Here is a 23,722-nt window from a genome sequence, read left to right on the forward strand (position 1 = left end):
GTATGATGTGTTTCTGCCAACTCCTACCGAATAAAAAAATACCTTCCGCGTCAAATGACACCGAAGCAGCTTTTGCGCTCGTGAAGTCGTAGCCGAGTGGTTAAGGCGATGGACTAGAAATCCATTGGGGTCTCCCCGCGCAACTTCGAACCCTACCGACTACGTATGTTCTTTTTCGCATTCAGGTTCAAGTTTCACCACGTTCTTTGGAACGAATGGTGTCTGATGCGAAATGGTATCCCACACTTTGCAAAAAGACAGGTTGTTTTTCCCAACAGAGTGCGCTCTATTTGAAAAGTCGGGACACAGTTCAACATGTGTTATTATTCAGTGATTGGAAAAGTACACAGCGCTATCTGGATAAGAATTTTACAATGGAACATATGCTATTAATTAGTGAACGGAGATGTACATTCAGCTTGCTGATGAAGACTTCGGCCATGGGCAAGCGTTGTTGACCAGGGAGGGGAGAAGTAAAATGCCTGAATCATGCGAGCAACAATTCCAATTTTCGATTTTGTCCAGCGATTGGCGATGGTGAATGCAGAAAAGCTAGTGTTTCGAAACATACCTATTGGACGTTAACCTGGTGTTGTAAGACATCGTACTGTGCTCACCACAGTCCAACACCGGCATCTCTAAATCATGGCTATCTCCAAACTAAGACAATGCGAATGCTTTTTGGATAGTGTATATCGCAAATTGATTGCAGATGGTTGAATAAATACTAGAAACTAAGAGGGAACAAGTCAAGACCAGCATGGAGAGAAATAATCCTCACTCACCCGTCAGTCAGGAATGTTGGCTGTCTCCCCAGCACTCGATCCGGGGTCGCTTACCGAGCATTGCCAATTTAACCTTGTGGCGATCAAATGAGGACTCTCAAGTCGCGAACTTGCTTTGTGACTGTAAAGACGTCCGTGGTTGCAATTCAAATAACCATAGTTTCAAACTCCATCTACCCTCCATTGCACTCAGGTTTCTTCTTTAGTGTTGACAATGACTTGCCATTGTGGGTTTGATGGCAGACCCGATTTTTTGCATTCAGAAGAGAAAGTGATTGAGGAGTTTGTGGAAATGAACCAAAATGGGAACGTCTCGCCGTCCGTGGTTTGGAAGTTATGGAAGGCGATAGTGAGGGGGGAGGTCATATCATTCAAGACAAAGGTGGTCAGCGAGGCGCGTTAGGAAGGGCAGCGTGGATCGGGGAAATGTTGGCGGGCGATGGAATATATCTGATGCACACGGAAGCGGGACATGTAGTGAGGAGGAAGGAGTTGCAGGTGAAGTTTGATCTTCTATCGAAAGGGTGGGCGCTTCAGCAATGGAGGCCCGCAAGGGATTGGCTATGAATATGGTGAGAAAGCCATTGGCTTGCTGGCTGGTCATTTCCATCGGCAGGCAGCAGCGAGGGAGGTGGGAGGGAGAATTTCTGCATCTGAATGTGAACCGGTTCGTGGATTCAGAAGAATGTTCAGAATATTTTTGTGACATTTGGGCATTTTGGATCTGAAGCGAGGGGAGTATCGAACTGATATTTGATAATAAATGTAAAATCCTCTCTTTAGTTGATGCAGAGTGGAAACGTTAACTCCGTTTCTCTCTCCACTGATGATGCCAGACCGGCTGAGTTTTCCCTGAAGTTTCTGTTTTTGTGAGTTGAAATGTAATGGATTTGCTTTAACCCAGATGTTTCTGGACCCTGATGATAATTCCTGCATTTTCAGAATCCAGCACTAACTCCAGTTTCTATTGTGATTTCTGTCGGTGCATTTTCGCGCTGTCAACAAATACAGAAAGAAAATGCACAGAGTCCAACAGCAAATTGCGAATTTAAATCAAATCAAATGACATTTCCGAATTAAACAAAGTGGTGCTATCAAAGATTTCCTATAGCAACCTTAACAAGGCTATTGGCACATCTCGGGTTTGGATTTCGTCAGGTTCTGAATGAAAGAATACTTATTATGAACACAATAATGTTCAGAATTGAATGATGTGTTTCTGCCGACTCCGACCGAATAAAAAAGTACCTTCCGCGTCAAATGACACCGAAGCAGGTTTTGAGCTCGTGTAGTCGTGGCCGAGTGGTTAAGGCGATGGACTAGAAATCCATTGGGGTCTCCCCGCGTAGGTTCGAACCCTGCCGACTACGTATGTTCTTTTTCGCATTCAGGTTCAAGTTTCACCATGTTCTTTGGAACGAATGGTGTCTGATGCGAAATGGTATCCCACACTTTGCAAAAAGACAGGTTGTTTTTCCCAACAGAGTGCGCTCTATTTGAAAAGTCGGGACACAGTTCAACATGTGTTATTATTCAGTGATTGGAAAAGTACACAGCGCTATCTGGATAAGAATTTTACAATGGAACATATGCTATTAATTAGTGAACGGAGATGTACATTCAGCTTTCTGATGAAGACTTAGGCCATGGGCAAGCGTTGTTGACCAGGGAGGGGAGAAGTAAAATGCCTGAATCAAGCGAGCAACAATTCCAATTTTCGATTTTGTCCAGGGATTGGCGATGGTGAATGCAGAAAAGCTAGTGTTTCGAAACATACCTGTTGGACGTTAACCTGGTGTTGTAAGACATCGTACTGTGCTCACCACAGTCCAACACCGGCATCTCTAAATCATGGCTATCTCCAAACTAAGACAATGCGAATGCTTTTTGGATAGTGTATATCGCAAATTGATTGCAGATGGTTGAATAAATACTAGAAACTAAGAGGGAACAAGTCAAGACCAGCATGGAGAGAAATAATCCTCACTCACCCGTCAGTCAGGAATGTTGGCTGTCTCCCCAGCACTAGATCCGGGGTCGCTACCCGAGCATTGCCAATTTAACCTTGTGGCGATCAAATGAGGACTCTCAAGTCGCGAACTTGCTTTGTGACTGTAAAGACGTCCGCGGTTGCAATTCAAATAACCATAGTTTCAAACTCCATCTACCCTCCATTGCACTCAGGTTTCTTCTTTATTGTTAACAATTACTTGCCATTGTGGGTTTGATGGCAGACACGATTTTTTGCATTAAGAGGAGAAAGTGATTGAGGAGTATGTGGAAATGAAACAAAATGGGAACGTCTCGCCGTCCGTGGTTTGGAAGGTATGGTAGACGGGAGTGAGGGGAGGTCATTTCATTCAAGACAAAGGTAGGTAGCGAGGCGCGGGAGGGAGGGCAGCGTTGATCGGGGAGATGTTGGCGGGCGATGAAATATATCTGATGCACACGGAAGAGGGACATGTAGTGAGGAGGAAGGAGTTGCCGGTGAAGTTTGATCTTCTATCGGAAGAGAGGGCGGTTCAGCAATGGAGGCCCGCAAGGGATTGGCTATGAATATGGTGAGAAAGCCATTGGATTGCTGGCGGGTCATTTCCATCGGCAGGCAACAGCGAGGGAGGTGGGACGGAGTATTTCTGCATCTGAATGTGAACTGGTTCGTGGATTCAGAAGAATGTTCAGAATATTTTTGTGACATTTGGGCATTTTGGATCTGAAGCGAGGGGAGTATCGAACTGATATTTGATAATACATGTAAAATCCTCTCTTTAGTTGATGCGGAGTGGAAATGTTAACTCCGTTTCTCTCTCCACTGATGATGCCAGACCGGCTGAGTTTTCCCTGAAGTTTCTGTTTTGTGTGTTGAAATTTAATGGATTTGCTTTAACCCAGATGTTTCTGGACCCTGAGGATAATTCCTGCATTTTCAGAATCCAGCACTAACTCCAGTTTGTATTTTGATTTCTGTCGGTGCATTATCGCCCTGTCAACAAATAATGAAAGAAAATGCACAGAGCCCAACAGCAAATTGCGAATTTAAATTAAATCAAATGACATTTCCTAATTCAACAAAGTGGTGCTATCAAAACTTTCCTATAGCAACCTTAACAAAGCTACTGGTTCATCTCGGGTTTGGATTTCGTCAGGTTCTGAATGAAAGAATATTTATTGTCAACTCAATAATGTTCAGAATTGTATGATGTGTTTCTGCCAACTCCTACCGAATAAAAAAATACCTTCCGCGTCAAATGACACCGAAGCAGCATTTGCACTCGTGAAGTCGTGGCCGAGTGGTTAAGGCGATGGACTAGAAATCCATTGGGGTCTCACCGCGCAAGTTCGAACCCTGCCGACTACGTATGTTCTTTTTCGCATTCAGGTTCAAGTTTCACCACGTTCTTTGGAACGAATGGTGTCTGATGCGAAATGGTATCCCACACTTTGCAAAAAGACGAGTTGTTTTTCCCAACAGAGTGCGCTCTATTTGAAAAGTCGGGACACGGTTCAACATGTGTTATTATTCAGTGATTGGAAAAGTACACAGCGCTTTCTGGATAAGAATTTTTCAATGGAACATACGCTATTAATCAGTGAACGGAGATGTACATTCAGCTTGCTGATGAAGAGTTATGCCATGGGCAAGCGTTATTGACTAGGGAGGGGAGAAGTAAAAGCCTGAATCATGCGAGCAACTATTCCAATTTTCGATTTTGTCCAGGGAATGGCTATGGTGAATGCAGAAAAGCTAGTGTTTCGAAACATACCTGTTGGACGTTAACCTGGTGTTGTCAGACATCGTACTGTGCTCACCACAGTCCAACACCGGCATCTCTAAATCATGGCTATCTCCAAACTAAGACAATGTGAATGATTTTTGGATAGTGTATATCGCAAATTCATTGTAGATGGTTGAATAAATACTAGAAACTAAGAGGGAACAAGCATGGAGAGAAATAAGCCTCACTCACCCGTCAGTCAGGAATGTTGGCTGTCTCCCAAGCACGAGATCCGGGTTCGCTTACCGAGCATTGCCAATTTAACCTTGTGGCGATCAAATGAGGACTCTCAAGTCGCGAACGTCCGCGGGTGCAATTCAAATAACCATAGTTTCAAACTCCATCTACCTTCCATTGAACTCAGGTTTCTTCTTTATTGTTAACAATTACTTGCCATTGTGGGTTTGATGGCAGACCCAATTTTTTGCATTAAGAGGAGAAAGTGATTGAGGAGTATGTGGAAATGAACCAAAATGGGAACGTCTCGCCGTCCGTGGTTTGGAAGGTACGGAAGGCGGTAGTGAGGGGGGAGGTCATTTCATTCAAGACAAAGGTGGTTAGCGAGGCGCGTTAGGAATGGCAGCGTGGATCAGGGAGATGTTGGCGGGCGATGGAATATATCTGATGCACACGGAAGCGGCACATTTAGTGAGGAGGAAGGAGTTGCAGGTGAAGTTTGATCTTCTATCGAAAGGGAGGGCTGTTCAGCAATGGAGGCCCGCAAGGGATTGGCTATGAGTATGGTGAACAAGCCATTGGATGGCTGGCTGGTCATTTCCATCGGCAGGCAGCAGCGATGGAGGTGGAAGGGAGTATTTCTGCATCTGAATGTGAACTGGTTCGTGGATTTAGAAGAATGTTGATAATATTTTTGTGACATTTGGGCATTTTGGATCTGAAGCGCGGGGAGTATCGAACTTATATTTGATAATAAATGTAAAATCCTCCCTTCAGTTGATGCGGAGTGGAAACGTTAACTCCGTTTCTCTCTCCACTGATGATGCCAGACCGGCTGAGTTTCCCCTGAAGTTTCTGTTTTTGTGAGTTGAAATCTAATGGATTTGCTTTAACACAGATGTTTCTGGACCCTGAGGATAATTCCTGCATTTTCAGAATCCAGCACTAACTCCAGTTTGTATTGTGATTTCTGTCGGTGCATTATCGCCCTGTCAACAAATACAGAAAGAAAATGCACAGAGTCCAACAGCAAATTGCGAATTTAAATCAAATCAAATGGCATTTCCTAATTCAACAAAGCGGTGCTATCAAAACATTCTTATAGCAACCTTAACAAAGCTATTGGCTCATCTCGGGTTTGGATTTCGTCAGGTTCTGAATGAAAGAATACTTATTATGTACACAATAATGTTCAGAATTGTATTATGTGTGTCTGCCTGCTCCTCCCGAATAAAAAAATACCTTCCGCGTCAAATCACCGAAGCAGCTTTTGCGCTCATGTAGTCGTGGCCGAGTGGTTAAGGCGATGGAGTAGAAATCCATTGGGGTCTCCCCGCGAAGGTTCGAACCCTGCCGATTACGTATTCCCTTTTTCTCATTCAGGTTCAAGTTTCACCACGTTCTTTGGAACGAATGGTGTCTGATGCGAAATGGTATCCCACACTTTGCAAAAAGACGAGTTGTTTTTCCCAACAGAGTGCGCTCTATTTGAAAAGTCGGGACACAGTTCAACATGTGTTATTCTTCAGTGATTGGAAAAGTACACAGCGCTTTCTGGATAAGAATTTTACAATGGAACATATGCTATTAATGCGTGAACGGAGATGTCCATTCAGCTTGCTGATGAAGACTTCGGCCATGGGCAAGCGTTATTGACCAGGGAGGGGAGAAGTAAAATGCCTGAATCATGCGAGGAACAATTCAAATTTTCAATTTTGTCCAGGGATTGGCTATGGTGAATGCAGAAAAGCCAGTGTTTCGAAACAAACCTGTTGGAAATTAACCTGGTGTTGTAGGACATCTTACTGTGCTCACCACAGTCCAACACCGGCATCTCCAAATCATGGCTATCTCAAAACTAAGACAATGTGAATGCTTTTTGGATAGTGTATATCGCAAATATATTGTAGATGGTTGAATAAATACTAGAAATTAAGAGGGAACAAGTCAAGACCAGCATGGAGAGAAATAATCCTCACTCACCCGTCAGTCAGGAATATTGGCTGTCTCCCAAGCACTGGATCCGGGTTCTGTTACCGAGCATTGCCAATTTAACCTTAGGGCGATCAAATGAGGACTCTCAAGTCGCGAACGTTGCTTTGTGACTCGAAAGACGTCCGTGGGTGCAATTCAAATAACCATAGTTTCAAACTCCACCTACCTTCCATTGAACTCAGGCTTCTTCTTTATTGTTCACAATGACTTGCCATTGTGGGTTTGATGGCAGTCCCGATTTTTTGCATTAAGATGGGGAAAGTGATTGAGGAGTATGTGGAAATGAACCAAAATGGGAACGTCTCGCCGTCCGTGGTTTGCAAGGTATGGAAGGCGGGAGTGAGGGGAGGTAATTTCATTCAAGGCAAAGGTAGGTAGCGAGGCGCGGGAGGGAGGGCAGCGTTGATCGGGGAGATGTTGGCGGGCGATGGAATATATCTGATGCACACGGAAGAGGGACATGTAGTGAGGAGGAAGGAGTTGCCGGTGAAGTTTGATCTTCTATCGAAAGGGAGGGCGGTTCAGCAATGGAGGCCCGCAAGGGATTGGCTGTGAATATGGTGAGAAAGCCATTGGATTGCTGGCGGGTCATTTCCATCGGCAGGCAGCAGCGAGGGAGGTGGGAGGGAGTATTTCTGCATCTGAATGTGAACTGGTTCGTGGATTTAGAAGAATGTTCAGAATATTTTTGTGACATTTGGGCATTTTTGATCTGAAGCGAGGGGAGTATCGAACTGATATTTGATAATAAATGTAAAATCCTCTCTTTAGTTGATGCGGAGTGGAAACGTTAACTCCGTTTCTCTCTCCACTGATGATGCCAGACCGGCTGAGTTTTCCCTGAAGTTTCTGTTTTTGTGTGTTGAACTTTAATGGATTTGCTTGAACACATATGTTTCTGGACCCTGAGGATAAGACCTGCATTTTCAGAATCCAGCACTAACTCCAGTTTGTATTTTGATTTCTGTCGGTGCATTATCGCCCTGTCAACAAATAATGAAAGAAAATGCACAGAGTCCAACAGCAAATTGCGATTTTAAATCAAATCAAATGGCGTTTCCTAATTCAACAAAGGGGTGCTATCAAAACTTTCTTATAGCAACCTTAACAAAGCTATTGGCTCATCTCGGGTTTGGATTTCGTCAGGTTCTGAATGAAAGAATATTTATTGCGAACTCAATAATGTTGAGAATTGTATTATGTGTGTCTGCCTGCTACTACCGAATAAAAAAATGCCTTCCGCGTCAAATCACCGAACAGCATCTGCTCTCGTGTAGTCGTGGCCGAGTGGTTAAGGCGATGGACTAGAAATCCATTGGGGTCTCCCCGCGCAGGTTCGAACCCTGCCGACGACGTATGTTCTTTTTCGCATTCAGGTTCAAGTTTCACCACGTTCTTTGGAACGAATGGTGTCTGATGCGAAATGGTATCCCACACTTTGCAAAAAGACGAGTTGTTTTTCCCAACAGAGTGCGCTCTATTTGAAAAGTCGGGACACAGTTCAACATGTGTTATTATTCAGTGATTGTAAAAGTTCACAACGCTTTCTGGATAAGAATTATACAATGGAACATATGCCATTAATTAGTGAACGGAGATGTACATTCAGCTTGCTGATGAAGAGTTAGGCCATGGGCAAGCGTTATTGACGAGGGAGGGGAGAAGTAAAAGCCTGAATCATGCGAGCAACTATTCCAATTTTCGATTTTGCCCAGGGAATGGCTATGGTGAATGCAGAAAAGCTAGTGGTTCGAAACATACCTGTTGGACGTTAACCTGGTGTTGTAAGACATCGTACTGTGCTCACCACAGTCCAACACCGGCATCTCTAAATCATGGCTATCTCCAAACTAAGACAATGTGAATGATGTTTGGATAGTGTATATCGCAAATTGATTGTAGATGGTTGAATAAATACTAGAAACTAAGAGGGAACAAGCATGGAGAGAAATAAGCCTCACTCACCCGTCAGTCAGGAATGTTGGCTGTCTCCCAAGCACGAGATCCGGGTTCGCTTACCGAGCATTGCCAATTTAACCTTGTGGCGATCAAATGAGGACTCTCAAGTCACGAACGTCCGCGGGTGCAATTCAAATAACCATAGTTTCAAACTCCATCTACCTTCCATTGAACTCAGGTTTCTTCTTTATTGTTAACAATTACTTGCCATTGTGGGTTTGATGGCAGGCCCAATTTTTTGCATTAAGAGGAGAAAGTGATTGAGGAGTATGTGGAAATGAACCAAAATGGGAACGTCTCGCCGTCCGTGGTTTGGAAGGTATGGAAGGCGGTAGTGAGGGGGGAGGTCATTTCATTCAAGACAAAGGTGGTTAGCGAGGCGCGTTAGGAATGGCAGCGTGGATCAGGGAGATGTTGGCGGGCGATGGAATATATCTGATGCACACGGAAGCGGCACATTTAGTGAGGAGGAAGGAGTTGCAGGTGAAGTTTGATCTTCTATCGAAAGGGAGGGCTGTTCAGCAATGGAGGCCCGCAAGGGATTGGCTATGAGTATGGTGAACAAGCCATTGGATGGCTGGCTGGTCATTTCCATCGACAGGCAGCAGCGATGGAGGTGGAAGGGAGTATTTCTGCATCTGAATGTGAACTGTTTCGTGGATTTAGAAGAATGTTGATAATATTTTTGTGACATTTGGGCATTTTGGATCTGAAGCGCGGGGAGTATCGAACTTATATTTGATAATAAATGTAAAATCCTCCCTTCAGTTGATGCGGAGTGGAAACGTTAACTCCGTTTCTCTCTCCACTGATGATGCCAGACCGGCTGAGTTTCCCCTGAAGTTTCTGTTTTTGTGAGTTGAAATCTAATGGATTTGCTTTAACCCAGATGTTTCTGGACCCTGAGGATAATTCCTGCATTTTCAGAATCCAGCACTAACTCCAGTTTGTATTGTGATTTATGTCGGTGCATTATCGCCCTGTCAACAAATACTGAAAGAAAATGCACAGAGTCCAACAGCAAATTGCGAATTTAAATCAAATCAAATGGCATTTCCTAATTCAACAAAGCGGTGCTATCAAAACATTCTTATAGCAACCTTAACAAAGCTATTGGCTCATCTCGGGTTTGGATTTCGTCAGGTTCTGAATGAAAGAATACTTATTATGAACACAATAATGTTCAGAATTGTATTATGTGTGTCTGCCTGCTCCTCCCGAATAAAAAAATACCTTCCGCGTCAAATCACCGAAGCAGCTTTTGCGCTCATGTAGTCGTGGCCGAGTGGTTAAGGCGATGGAGTAGAAATCCATTGGGGTCTCCCCGCGCAGGTTCGAACCCTGCCGATTACGTACTCCCTTTTTCTCATTCAGGTTCAAGTTTCACCACGTTCTTTGGAACGAATGGTGTCTGATGCGAAATGGTATCCCACACTTTGCAAAAAGACGAGTTGTTTTTCCCAACAGAGTGCGCTCTATTTGAAAAGTCGGGACACAGTTCAACATGTGTTATTATTCAGTGATTGGAAAAGTACACAGCGCTTTCTGGATAAGAATTTTACATTGGAACATATGCTATTAATGAGTGAACGGAGATGTACATTCAGCTTGCTGATGAAGACTTCGGCCATGGGCAAGCGTTATTGACCAGGGAGCGGAGAAGTAAAATGCCTGAATCATGCGAGGAACAATTCAAATTTTCAATTTTGTCCAGGGATTGGCTATGGTGAATGCAGAAAAGCCAGTGTTTCGAAACAAACCTGTTGGACATTAACCTGGTGTTGTAAGACATCTTACTGTGCTCACCACAGTCCAACACCGGCATCTCCAAATCATGGCTATCTCAAAACTAAGACAATGTGAATGCTTTTTGGATAGTGTATATCGCAAATATATTGTAGATGGTTGAATAAATACTAGAAATTAAGAGGGAACAAGTCAAGACCAGCATGGAGAGAAATAATCCTCACTCACCCGTCAGTCAGGAATATTGGCTGTCTCCCAAGCACTGGATCCGGGTTCTGTTACCGAGCATTGCCAATTTAACCTTAGGGCGATCAAATGAGGACAATCAAGTCGCGAACGTTGCTTTGTGACTCGAAAGACGTCCGTGGGTGCAATTCAAATAACCATGGTTTCAAACTCCACCTACCTTCCATTGAACTCAGGCTTCTTCTTTATTGTTCACAATGACTTGCCATTGTGGGTTTGATGGCAGACCCGATTTTTTGCATTAAGATGGGGAAAGTGATTGAGGAGTATGTGGAAATGAACCAAAATGGGAACGTCTCGCCGTCCGTGGTTTGCAAGGTATGGAAGGCGGGAGTGAGGGGAGGTAATTTCATTCAAGGCAAAGGTAGGTAGCGAGGCGCGGGAGGGAGGGCAGCGTTGATCGGGGAGATGTTGGCGGGCGATAGAATATATCTGATGCACACGGAAGAGGGACATGTAGTGAGGAGGAAGGAGTTGCCGGTGAAGTTTGATCTTCTATCGAAAGGGAGGGCGGTTCAGCAATGGAGGCCCGCAAGGGATTGGCTGTGAATATGGTGAGAAAGCCATTGGATTGCTGGCGGGTCATTTCCATCGGCAGGCAGCAGCGAGGGAGGTGGGAGGGAGTATTTCTGCATCTGAATGTGAACTGGTTCGTGGATTTAGAAGAATGTTCAGAATATTTTTGTGACATTTGGGCATTTTGGATCTGAAGCGAGGGGAGTATCGAACTGATATTTGATAATAAATGTAAAATCCTCTCTTTAGTTGATGCGGAGTGGAAACGTTAACTCCATTTCTCTCTCCACTGATGATGCCAGACCGGCTGAGTTTTCCCTGAAGTTTCTGTTTTTGTGTGTTGAACTTAAATGGATTTGCTTGAACACATATGTTTCTGGACCCTGAGGATAAGACCTGCATTTTCAGAATCCAGCACTAACTCCAGTTTGTATTTCGATTTCTGTCGGTGCATTATCGCCCGGTCAACAAATAATGAAAGAAAATGCACAGAGTCCAACAGCAAATTGCGATTTTAAATCAAATCAAATGGCGTTTCCTAATTCAACAAAGGGGTGCTATCAAAACTTTCTTATAGCAACCTTAACAAAGCTATTGGCTCATCTCGGGTTTGGATTTCGTCATGTTCTGAATGAAAGAATATTTATTGCGAACTCAATAATGTTGAGAATTGTATTATGTGTGTCTGCCTGCTACTACCGAATAAAAAAATGCCTTCCGCATCAAATCACCGAACAGATTTGCTCTCGTGTAGTCGTGGCCGAGTGGTTAAGGCGATGGACTAGAAATCCATTGGGGTCTCCCCGCGCAGGTTCGAACCCTGCCGACTACGTATGTTCTTTTTCGCATTCAGGTTCAAGTTTCACCACGTTCTTTGGAACGAATGGTGTCTGATGCGAAATGGTATCCCACACTTTGCAAAAAGACGAGTTGTTTTTCCCAACAGAGTGCGCTCTATTTGAAAAGTCGGGACACAGTTCAACATGTGTTATTATTCAGTGATTGGAAAAGTACACAGCGCTTTCTGGATAAGAATTTTACATTGGAACATATGCTATTAATGAGTGAACGGAGATGTACATTCAGCTTGCTGATGAAGACTTCGGCCATGGGCAAGCGTTATTGACCAGGGAGCGGAGAAGTAAAATGCCTGAATCATGCGAGGAACAATTCAAATTTTCAATTTTGTCCAGGGATTGGCTATGGTGAATGCAGAAAAGCCAGTGTTTCGAAACAAACCTGTTGGACATTAACCTGGTGTTGTAAGACATCTTACTGTGCTCACCACAGTCCAACACCGGCATCTCCAAATCATGGCTATCTCAAAACTAAGACAATGTGAATGCTTTTTGGATAGTGTATATCGCAAATATATTGTAGATGGTTGAATAAATACTAGAAATTAAGAGGGAACAAGTCAAGACCAGCATGGAGAGAAATAATCCTCACTCACCCGTCAGTCAGGAATATTGGCTGTCTCCCAAGCACTGGATCCGGGTTCTGTTACCGAGCATTGCCAATTTAACCTTAGGGCGATCAAATGAGGACTCTCAAGTCGCGAACGTTGCTTTGTGACTCGAAAGACGTCCGTGGGTGCAATTCAAATAACCATGGTGTCAAACTCCACCTACCTTCCATTGAACTCAGGCTTCTTCTTTATTGTTCACAATGACTTGCCATTGTGGGTTTGATGGCAGACCCGATTTTTTGCATTAAGATGGGGAAAGTGATTGAGGAGTATGTGGAAATGAACCAAAATGGGAACGTCTCGCCGTCCGTGGTTTGCAAGGTATGGAAGGCGGGAGTGAGGGGAGGTAATTTCATTCAAGGCAAAGGTAGGTAGCGAGGCGCGGGAGGGAGGGCAGCGTTGATCGGGGAGATGTTGGCGGGCGATAGAATATATCTGATGCACACGGAAGAGGGACATGTAGTGAGGAGGAAGGAGTTGCCGGTGAAGTTTGATCTTCTATCGAAAGGGAGGGCGGTTTAGCAATGGAGGCCCGCAAGGGATTGGCTGTGAATATGGTGAGAAAGCCATTGGATTGCTGGCGGGTCATTTCCATCGGCAGGCAGCAGCGAGGGAGGTGGGAGGGAGTATTTCTGCATCTGAATGTGAACTGGTTCGTGGATTTAGAAGAATGTTCAGAATATTTTTGTGACATTTGGGCATTTTTGATCTGAAGCGAGGGGAGTATCGAACTGATATTTGATAATAAATGTAAAATCCTCTCTTTAGTTGATGCGGAGTGGAAACGTTAACTCCATTTCTCTCTCCACTGATGATGCCAGACCGGCTGAGTTTTCCCTGAAGTTTCTGTTTTTGTGTGTTGAACTTAAATGGATTTGCTTGAACACATATGTTTCTGGACCCTGAGGATAAGACCTGCATTTTCAGAATCCAGCACTAACTCCAGTTTGTATTTCGATTTCTGTCGGTGCATTATCGCCCGGTCAACAAATAATGAAAGAAAATGCACAGAGTCCAACAGCAAATTGCGATTTTAAATCAAATCAAATGGCGTTTCCTAATTCAACAAAGGGGTGCTATCAAAACTTTCTTATAGCAACCTTAACAAAGCTATTGGCTCATCTCGGGTTTGGATTTCGTCATGTTCTGAATGAAAGAATATTTATTGCGAACTCAATAATGTTGAGAATTGTATTATGTGTGTCTGCCTGCTACTACCGAATAAAAAAATGCCTTCCGCATCAAATCACCGAACAGATTTGCTCTCGTGTAGTCGTGGCCGAGTGGTTAAGGCGATGGACTAGAAATCCATTGGGGTCTCCCCGCGCAGGTTCGAACCCTGCCGACTACGTATGTTCTTTTTCGCATTCAGGTTCAAGTTTCACCACGTTCTTTGGAACGAATGGTGTCTGATGCGAAATGGTATCCCACACTTTGCAAAAAGACGAGTTGTTTTTCCCAACAGAGTGCGCTCTATTTGAAAAGTCGGGACACAGTTCAACATGTGTTATTATTCAGTGATTGGAAAAGTTCACAACGCTTTCTGGATAAGAATTATACAATGGAACATATGCCATTAATTAGTGAACGGAGATGTACATTCAGCTTGCTGATGAAGAGTTAGGCCATGGGCAAGCGTTATTGACTAGGGAGGGGAGAAGTAAAAGCCTGAATCATGCGAGCAACTATTCCAATTTTCGATTTTGCCCAGGGAATGGCTATGGTGAATGCAGAAAAGCTAGTGGTTCGAAACATACCTGTTGGACGTTAACCTGGTGTTGTAAGACATCGTACTGTGCTCACCAGAGTCCAACACCGGCATCTATAAATCATGGCTATTTCCAAACTAAGACAATGTGAATGATTTTTGGATAGTGTATATCGCAAATTGATTGTAGATGGTTGAATAAATACTAGAAACTAAGAGGGAACAAGCATGGAGAGAAATAAGCCTCACTCACCCGTCAGTCAGGAATGTTGGCTGTCTCCCAAGCACGAGATCCGGGTTCGCTTACCGAGCATTGCCAATTTAACCTTGTGGCGATCAAATGAGGACTCTCAAGTCACGAACGTCCGCGGGTGCAATTCAAATAACCATAGTTTCAAACTCCATCTACCTTCCATTGAACTCAGGTTTCTTCTTTATTGTTAACAATTACTTGCCATTGTGGGTTTGATGGCAGGCCCAATTTTTTGCATTAAGAGGAGAAAGTGATTGAGGAGTATGTGGAAATGAACCAAAATGGGAACGTCTCGCCGTCCGTGGTTTGGAAGGTATGGAAGGCGGTAGTGAGGGGGGAGGTCATTTCATTCAAGACAAAGGTGGTTAGCGAGGCGCGTTAGGAATGGCAGCGTGGATCAGGGAGATGTTGGCGGGCGATGGAATATATCTGATGCACACGGAAGCGGCACATTTAGTGAGGAGGAAGGAGTTGCAGGTGAAGTTTGATCTTCTATCGAAAGGGAGGGCTGTTCAGCAATGGAGGCCCGCAAGGGATTGGCTATGAGTATGGTGAACAAGCCATTGGATGGCTGGCTGGTCATTTCCATCGACAGGCAGCAGCGATGGAGGTGGAAGGGAGTATTTCTGCATCTGAATGTGAACTGGTTCGTGGATTTAGAAGAATGTTGATAATATTTTTGTGACATTTGGGCATTTTGGATCTGAAGCGCGGGGAGTATCGAACTTATATTTGATAATAAATGTAAAATCCTCCCTTTAGTTGATGCGGAGTGGAAACGTTAACTCCGTTTCTCTCTCCACTGATGATGCCAGACCGGCTGAGTTTCCCCTGAAGTTTCTGTTTTTGTGTGTTGAACTTTAATGGATTTGCTTGAACACATATGTTTCTGGATCCTGAGGATAATTCCTGCATTTTCAGAATCCAATACTAACTCCAGTTTGTATTGTGATTTATGTCGGTGCATTATCGCCCTGTCAACAAATACAGAAAGAAAATGCACAGAGTCCAACAGCAAATTGCGAATTTAAATCAAATCAAATGGCATTTCCTAATTCAACAAAGCGGTGCTATCAAAACATTCTTATAGCAACCTTAACAAAGCTATTGGCTCATCTCGGGTTTGGATTTCGTCAGGTTCTGAATGAAAGAATACTTATTATGAACACAATAATGTTCAGAATTGTATTATGTGTGTCTGTCTGCTCCTCCCGAATAAAAAAATACCTTCCGCGTCAAATCACCGAAGCAGCTTTTGCGCTCATGTAGTCGTGGCCGAGTGGTTAAGACGATGGAGTAGAAATCCATTGGGGTCTCCCCGCGCAGGTTCGAACCCTGCCGATTACGTACTCCCTTTTTCTCATTCAGGTTCAAGTTTCACCACGTTCTTTGGAACGAATGGTGTCTGATGCGAAATGGTATCCCACACTTTGCAAAAAGACGAGTTGTTTTTCCCAACAGAGTGCGCTCTATTTGAAAAGTCGGGACACAGTTCAACATGTGTTATTATTCAGTGATTGGAAAAGTACACAGCGCTTTCTGGATAAGAATTTTACATTGGAACATATGCTATTAATGAGTGAACGGAGATGTACATTCAGCTTTCTGATGAAGACTTCGGCCATGGGCAAGCGTTATTGACCAGGGAGCGGAGAAGTAAAATGCCTGAATCATGCGAGGAACAATTCAAATTTTCAATTTTGTCCAGGGATTGGCTATGGTGAATGCAGAAAAGCCAGTGTTTCGAAACAAACCTGTTGGACATTAACCTGGTGTTGTAAGACATCTTACTGTGCTCACCACAGTCCAACACCGGCATCTCCAAATCATGGCTATCTCAAAACTAAGACAATGTGAATGCTTTTTGGATAGTGTATATCGCAAATATATTGTAGATGGTTGAATAAATACTAGAAATTAAGAGGGAACAAGTCAAGACCAGCATGGAGAGAAATAATCCTCACTCACCCGTCAGTCAGGAATATTGGCTGTCTCCCAAGCACTGGATCCGGGTTCTGTTACCGAGCATTGCCAATTTAACCTTAGGGCGATCAAATGAGGACTCTCAAGTCGCGAACGTTGCTTTGTGACTCGAAAGACGTCCGTGGGTGCAATTCAAATAACCATGGTTTCAAACTCCACCTACCTTCCATTGAACTCAGGCTTCTTCTTTATTGTTCACAATGACTTGCCATTGTGGGTTTGATGGCAGACCCGATTTTTTGCATTAAGATGGGGAAAGTGATTGAGGAGTATGTGGAAATGAACCAAAATGGGAACGTCTCGCCGTCCGTGGTTTGCAAGGTATGGAAGGCGGGAGTGAGGGGAGGTAATTTCATTCAAGGCAAAGGTAGGTAGCGAGGCGCGGGAGGGAGGGCAGCGTTGATCGGGGAGATGTTGGCGGGCGATGGAATATATCTGATGCACACGGAAGAGGGACATGTAGTGAGGAGGAAGGAGTTGCCGGTGAAGTTTGATCTTCTATCGAAAGGGAGGGCGGTTCAGCAATGGAGGCGCGCAAGGGATTGGCTGTGAATATGGTGAGAAAGCCATTGGATTGCTGGCGGGTCATTTCCATCGGCAGGCAGCAGCGAGGGAGGTGGGAGGGAGTATTTCTGCATCTGAATGTGAACTGGTTCGTGGATTTAGAAGAATGTTCAGAATATTTTTGTGACATTTGGGCATTTTTGATCTGAAGCGAGGGGAGTATCGAACTGATATTTGATAATAAATGTAAAATCCTCTCTTTAGTTGATGCGGAGTGGAAACGTTAACTCCGTTTCTCTCTCCACTGATGATGCCAGACCGGCTGAGTTTTCCCTGAAGTTTCTGTTTTTGTGTGTTGAACTTTAATGGATTTGCTTGAACACATATGTTTCTGGACCCTGAGGATAAGACCTGCATTTTCAGAATCCAGCACTAACTCCAGTTTGTATTTTGATTTCTGTCGGTGCATTATCGCCCTGTCAGCAAATAATGAAAGAAAATGCACAGAGTCCAACAGCAAATTGCGATTTTAAATCAAATCAAATGGCATTTCCTAATTCAACAAAGCGGTGCTATCAAAACTTTCTTATAGCAACCTTAACAAAGCTATTGGCTCATCTCGGGTTTGGATTTCGTCAGGTTCTGAATGAAAGAATATTTATTGCGAACTCAATAATGTTGAGAATTGTATTATGTGTGTCTGCCGGCTACTACCGAATAAAAAAATGCCTTCCGCGTCAAATCACCGAACAGCATCTGCTCTCGTGTAGTCGTGGCCGAGTGGTTAAGGCGATGGACTAGAAATCCATTGGGATCTCCCCGCGCAGGTCCGAACCCTGCCGACTACGTATGTTCTTTTACGCATTCAGGTTCAAGTTTCACCACGTTCTTTGGAACGAATGGTGTCTGATACGAAATGGTATCCCACACTTTGCAAAAAGACGAGTTGTTTTTCCCAACAGAGTGCGCTCTATTTGAAAAGTCGGGACACAGTTCAACATGTGTTATTATTCAGTGATTGGAAAAGTTCACAACGCTTTCTGGATATGAATTATACAATGGAACATATGCCATTAATTAGTGAACGGAGATGTACATTCAGCTTGCTGATGAAGAGTTAGGCCATGGGCAAGCGTTATTGACTAGGGAGGGGAGAAGTAAAAGCCTGAATCATGCGAGCAACTATTCCAATTTTCGATTTTGCCCAGGGAATGGCTATGGTGAATGCAGAAAAGCTAGTGGTTCGAAACATACCTGTTGGACGTTAACCTGGTGTTGTAAGACATCGTACTGTGCTCACCACAGTCCAACACCGGCATCTCTAAATCATGGCTATCTCCAAACTAAGACAATGTGAATGATTTTTGGATAGTGTATATCGCAAATTGATTGTAGATGGTTGAATAAATACTAGAAACTAAGAGGGAACAAGCATGGAGAGAAATAAGCCTCACTCACCCGTCAGTCAGGAATGTTGGCTGTCTCCCAAGCACGAGATCCGGGTTCGCTTACCGAGCATTGCCAATTTAACCTTGTGGCGATCAAATGAGGACTCTCAAGTCACGAACGTCCGCGGGTGCAATTCAAATAACCATAGTTTCAAACTCCATCTACCTTCCATTGAACTCAGGTTTCTTCTTTATTGTTAACAATTACTTGCCATTGTGGGTTTGATGGCAGGCCCAATTTTTTGCATTAAGAGGAGAAAGTGATTGAGGAGTATGTGGAAATGAACCAAAATGGGAACGTCTCGCCGTCCGTGGTTTGGAAGGTATGGAAGGCGGTAGTGAGGGGGGAGGTCATTTCATTCAAGACAAAGGTGGTTAGCGAGGCGCGTTAGGAATGGCAGCGTGGATCAGGGAGATGTTGGCGGGCGATGGAATATATCTGATGCACACGGAAGCGGCACATTTAGTGAGGAGGAAGGAGTTGCAGGTGAAGTTTGATCTTCTATCGAAAGGGAGGGCTGTTCAGCAATGGAGGCCCGCAAGGGATTGGCTATGAGTATGGTGAACAAGCCATTGGATGGCTGGCTGGTCATTTCCATCGATAGGCAGCAGCGATGGAGGTGGAAGGGAGTATTTCTGCATCTGAATGTGAACTGGTTCGTGGATTTAGAAGAATGTTGATAATATTTTTGTGACATTTGGGCATTTTGGATCTGAAGCGCGGGGAGTATCGAACTTATATTTGATAATAAATGTAAAATCCTCCCTTTAGTTGATGCGGAGTGGAAACGTTAACTCCGTTTCTCTCTCCACTGATGATGCCAGACCGGCTGAGTTTCCCCTGAAGTTTCTGTTTTTGTGTGTTGAACTTTAATGGATTTGCTTGAACACATATGTTTCTGGACCCTGAGGATAATTCCTGCATTTTCAGAATCCAGCACTAACTCCAGTTTGTATTGTGATTTATGTCGGTGCATTATCGCCCTGTCAACAAATACAGAAAGAAAATGCAGAGAGTCCAACAGCAAATTGCGAATTTAAATCAAATCAAATGGCATTTCCTAATTCAACAAAGCGGTGCTATCAAAACATTCTTATAGCAACCTTAACAAAGCTATTGGCTCATCTCGGGTTTGGATTTCGTCAGGTTCTGAATGAAAGAATACTTATTATGAACACAATAATGTTCAGAATTGTATTATGTGTGTCTGCCTGCTCCTCCCGAATAAAAAAATACCTTCCGCGTCAAATCACCGAAGCAGCTTTTGCGCTCATGTAGTCGTGGCCGAGTGGTTAAGGCGATGGAGTAGAAATCCATTGGGGTCTCCCCGCGCAGGTTCGAACCCTGCCGATTACGTACTCCCTTTTTCTCATTCAGGTTCAAGTTTCACCACGTTCTTTGGAACGAATGGTGTCTGATGCGAAATGGTATCCCACACTTTGCAAAAAGACGAGTTGTTTTTCCCAACAGAGTGCGCTCTATTTGAAAAGTCGGGACACAGTTCAACATGTGTTATTATTCAGTGATTGGAAAAGTACACAGCGCTTTCTGGATAAGAATTTTACATTGGAACATATGCTATTAATGAGTGAACGGAGATGTACATTCAGCTTGCTGATGAAGACTTCGGCCATGGGCAAGCGTTATTGACCAGGGAGCGGAGAAGTAAAATGCCTGAATCATGCGAGGAACAATTCAAATTTTCAATTTTGTCCAGGGATTGGCTATGGTGAATGCAGAAAAGCCAATGTTTCGAAACAAACCTGTTGGACATTAACCTGGTGTTGTAAGACATCTTACTGTGCTCACCACAGTCCAACACCGGCATCTCCAAATCATGGCTATCTCAAAACTAAGACAATGTGAATGCTTTTTGGATAGTGTATATCGCAAATATATTGTAGATGGTTGAATAAATACTAGAAATTAAGAGGGAACAAGTCAAGACCAGCATGGAGAGAAATAATCCTCACTCACCCGTCAGTCAGGAATATTGGCTGTCTCCCAAGCACTGGATCCGGGTTCTGTTACCGAGCATTGCCAATTTAACCTTAGGGCGATCAAATGAGGACTCTCAAGTCGCGAACGTTGCTTTGTGACTCGAAAGACGTCCGTGGGTGCAATTCAAATAACCATGGTTTCAAACTCCACCTACCTTCCATTGAACTCAGGCTTCTTCTTTATTGTTCACAATGACTTGCCATTGTGGGTTTGATGGCAGACCCGATTTTTTGCATTAAGATGGGGAAAGTGATTGAGGAGTATGTGGAAATGAACCAAAATGGGAACGTCTCGCCGTCCGTGGTTTGCAAGGTATGGAAGGCGGGAGTGAGGGGAGGTAATTTCATTCAAGGCAAAGGTAGGTAGCGAGGCGCGGGAGGGAGGGCAGCGTTGATCGGGGAGATGTTGGCGGGCGATGGAATATATCTGATGCACACGGAAGAGGGACATGTAGTGAGGAGGAAGGAGTTGCCGGTGAAGTTTGATCTTCTATCGAAAGGGAGGGCGGTTCAGCAATGGAGGCGCGCAAGGGATTGGCTGTGAATATGGTGAGAAAGCCATTGGATTGCTGGCGGGTCATTTCCATCGGCAGGCAGCAGCGAGGGAGGTGGGAGGGAGTATTTCTGCATCTGAATGTGAACTGGTTCGTGGATTTAGAAGAATGTTCAGAATATTTTTGTGACATTTGGGCATTTTTGATCTGAAGCGAGGGGAGTATCGAACTGATATTTGATAATAAATGTAAAATCCTCTCTTTAGTTGATGCGGAGTGGAAACGTTAACTCCGTTTCTCTCTCCACTGATGATGCCAGACCGGCTGAGTTTTCCCTGAAGTTTCTGTTTTTGTGTGTTGAACTTTAATGGATTTGCTTGAACACATATGTTTCTGGACCCTGAGGATAAGACCTGCATTTTCAGAATCCAGCACTAACTCCAGTTTGTATTTTGATTTCTGTCGGTGCATTATCGCCCTGTCAGCAAATAATGAAAGAAAATGCACAGAGTCCAACAGCAAATTGCGATTTTAAATCAAATCAAATGGCATTTCCTAATTCAACAAAGCGGTGCTATCAAAACTTTCTTATAGCAACCTTAACAAAGCTATTGGCTCATCTCGGGTTTGGATTTCGTCAGGTTCTGAATGAAAGAATATTTATTGCGAACTCAATAATGTTGAGAATTGTATTATGTGTGTCTGCCGGCTACTACCGAATAAAAAAATGCCTTCCGCGTCAAATCACCGAACAGCATCTGCTCTCGTGTAGTCGTGGCCGAGTGGTTAAGGCGATGGACTAGAAATCCATTGGGGTCTCCCTGCGCAGGTCCGAACTCTGCCGACTACGTATGTTCTTTTACGCATTCAGGTTCAAGTTTCACCACGTTCTTTGGAACGAATGGTGTCTGATACGAAATGGTATCCCACACTTTGCAAAAAGACGAGTTGTTTTTCCCAACAGAGTGCGCTCTATTTGAAAAGTCGGGACACAGTTCAACATGTGTTATTATTCAGTGATTGGAAAAGTTCACAACGCTTTCTGGATAAGAATTATACAATGGAACATATGCCATTAATTAGTGAACGGAGATGTACATTCAGCTTGCTGATGAAGAGTTAGGCCATGGGCAAGCGTTATTGACTATGGAGGGGAGAAGTAAAAGCCTGAATCATGCGAGCAACTATTCCAATTTTCGATTTTGTCCAGGGAATGGCTATGGTGAATGCAGAAAAGCTAGTGGTTCGAAACATACCTGTTGGACGTTAACCTGGTGTTGTCAGACATCGTACTGTGCTCACCACAGTCCAACACCGGCATCTCTAAATCATGGCTATCTCCAAACTAAGACAATGTGAATGATTTTTGGATAGTGTATATCGCAAATTGATTGTAGATGGTTGAACAAATACTAGAAACTAAGAGGGAACAAGCATGGAGAGAAATAAGCCTCACTCACCCGTCAGTCAGGAATGTTGGCTGTCTCCCAAGCACGAGATCCGGGTTCGCTTACCGAGCATTGCCAATTTAACCTTGTGGCGATCAAATGAGGACTCTCAAGTCGCGAACGTCCGCGGGTGCAATTCAAATAACCATAGTTTCAAACTCCATCTACCTTCCATTGAACTCAGGCTTCTTCTTTATTGTTAACAATTACTTGCCATTGTGGGTTTGATGGCAGACCCAATTTTTTGCATTAAGAGGAGAAAGTGATTGAGGAGTATGTGGAAATGAACCAAAATGGGATCGTCTCGCCGTCCGTGGTTTGGAAGGTATGGAAGGCGGTAGTGAGGGGGGAGGTCATTTCATTCAAGACAAAGGTGGTTAGCGAGGCGCGTTAGGAATGGCAGCGTGGATCAGGGAGATGTTGGCGGGCGATGGAATATATCTGATGCACACGGAAGCGGCACATTTAGTGAGGAGGAAGGAGTTGCAGGTGATGTTTGATCTTCTATCGAAAGGGAGGGCTGTTCAGCAATGGAGGCCCGCAAGGGATTGGCTATGAGTATGGTGAACAAGCCATTGGATGGCTGGCTGGTCATTTCCATCGGCCGGCAGCAGCGATGGAGGTGGAAGGGAGTATTTCTGCATCTGAATGTGAACTGGTTCGTGGATTTAGAAGAATGTTGATAATATTTTTGTGACATTTGGGCATTTTGGATCTGAAGCGCGGGGAGTATCGAACTTATATTTGATAATAAATGTAAAATCCTCCCTTTAGTTGATGCGGAGTGGGAACGTTAACTCCGTTTCTCTCTCCACTGATGATGCCAGACCGGCTGAGTTTCCCCTGAAGTTTCTGTTTTTGTGAGTTGAAATCTAATGGATTTGCTTTAACCCAGATGTTTCTGGACCCTGAGGATAATTCCTGCATTTTCAGAATCCAGGAGTAACTCCAGTTTGTATTGTGATTTCTGTCGGTGCATTATCGCCCTGCAACAAATACAGAAAGAAAATGCACAGAGTCCAACAGCAAATTGCGAATTTAAATCAAATCAAATGGCATTTCCTAATTCAACAAAGCGGTGCTATCAAAACATTCTTATAGCAACCTTAACAAAGCTATTGGCTCATCTCGGGTTTGGATTTCGTCAGGTTCTGAATGAAAGAATACTTATTATGAACACAATAATGTTCAGAATTGTATTATGTGTGTCTGCCT

At 43.9% G+C, this 23,722-nt stretch overlaps 12 non-coding genes across 12 annotated transcripts; all 12 read left to right on the forward strand.

Moving 5' to 3' along the window:
* The first annotated feature begins 82 nt into the window (after positions 1–82).
* Positions 83–164, forward strand: trnas-aga (transfer RNA serine (anticodon AGA)). The gene has a single exon. It is a non-coding gene; the product is annotated as a tRNA-Ser (tRNA).
* A 1,909-nt stretch (positions 165–2,073) lies between these two features.
* On the forward strand, positions 2,074–2,155 carry trnas-aga (transfer RNA serine (anticodon AGA)). Its single transcript has one exon. It is a non-coding gene; the product is annotated as a tRNA-Ser (tRNA).
* A 1,906-nt stretch (positions 2,156–4,061) lies between these two features.
* On the forward strand, positions 4,062–4,143 carry trnas-aga (transfer RNA serine (anticodon AGA)). The gene has a single exon. It is a non-coding gene; the product is annotated as a tRNA-Ser (tRNA).
* Positions 4,144–6,018: 1,875 nt separating this feature from the next.
* Positions 6,019–6,100, forward strand: trnas-aga (transfer RNA serine (anticodon AGA)). The gene has a single exon. It is a non-coding gene; the product is annotated as a tRNA-Ser (tRNA).
* A 1,906-nt stretch (positions 6,101–8,006) lies between these two features.
* Positions 8,007–8,088, forward strand: trnas-aga (transfer RNA serine (anticodon AGA)). Its single transcript has one exon. It is a non-coding gene; the product is annotated as a tRNA-Ser (tRNA).
* A 1,875-nt stretch (positions 8,089–9,963) lies between these two features.
* Positions 9,964–10,045, forward strand: trnas-aga (transfer RNA serine (anticodon AGA)). The gene has a single exon. It is a non-coding gene; the product is annotated as a tRNA-Ser (tRNA).
* A 1,905-nt stretch (positions 10,046–11,950) lies between these two features.
* Positions 11,951–12,032, forward strand: trnas-aga (transfer RNA serine (anticodon AGA)). Its single transcript has one exon. It is a non-coding gene; the product is annotated as a tRNA-Ser (tRNA).
* Positions 12,033–13,937: 1,905 nt separating this feature from the next.
* On the forward strand, positions 13,938–14,019 carry trnas-aga (transfer RNA serine (anticodon AGA)). The gene has a single exon. It is a non-coding gene; the product is annotated as a tRNA-Ser (tRNA).
* Positions 14,020–15,894: 1,875 nt separating this feature from the next.
* trnas-aga (transfer RNA serine (anticodon AGA)) lies at positions 15,895–15,976 on the forward strand. The gene has a single exon. It is a non-coding gene; the product is annotated as a tRNA-Ser (tRNA).
* A 1,906-nt stretch (positions 15,977–17,882) lies between these two features.
* Positions 17,883–17,964, forward strand: trnas-aga (transfer RNA serine (anticodon AGA)). Its single transcript has one exon. It is a non-coding gene; the product is annotated as a tRNA-Ser (tRNA).
* A 1,875-nt stretch (positions 17,965–19,839) lies between these two features.
* On the forward strand, positions 19,840–19,921 carry trnas-aga (transfer RNA serine (anticodon AGA)). Its single transcript has one exon. It is a non-coding gene; the product is annotated as a tRNA-Ser (tRNA).
* Positions 19,922–21,827: 1,906 nt separating this feature from the next.
* trnas-aga (transfer RNA serine (anticodon AGA)) lies at positions 21,828–21,909 on the forward strand. The gene has a single exon. It is a non-coding gene; the product is annotated as a tRNA-Ser (tRNA).
* Positions 21,910–23,722: the final 1,813 nt, after the last annotated feature.

The sequence above is a fragment of the Scyliorhinus torazame genome, chromosome 4 (assembly GCF_047496885.1).
Source record: "Scyliorhinus torazame isolate Kashiwa2021f chromosome 4, sScyTor2.1, whole genome shotgun sequence".
Taxonomy (NCBI): Eukaryota; Metazoa; Chordata; class Chondrichthyes; order Carcharhiniformes; family Scyliorhinidae; genus Scyliorhinus; species Scyliorhinus torazame.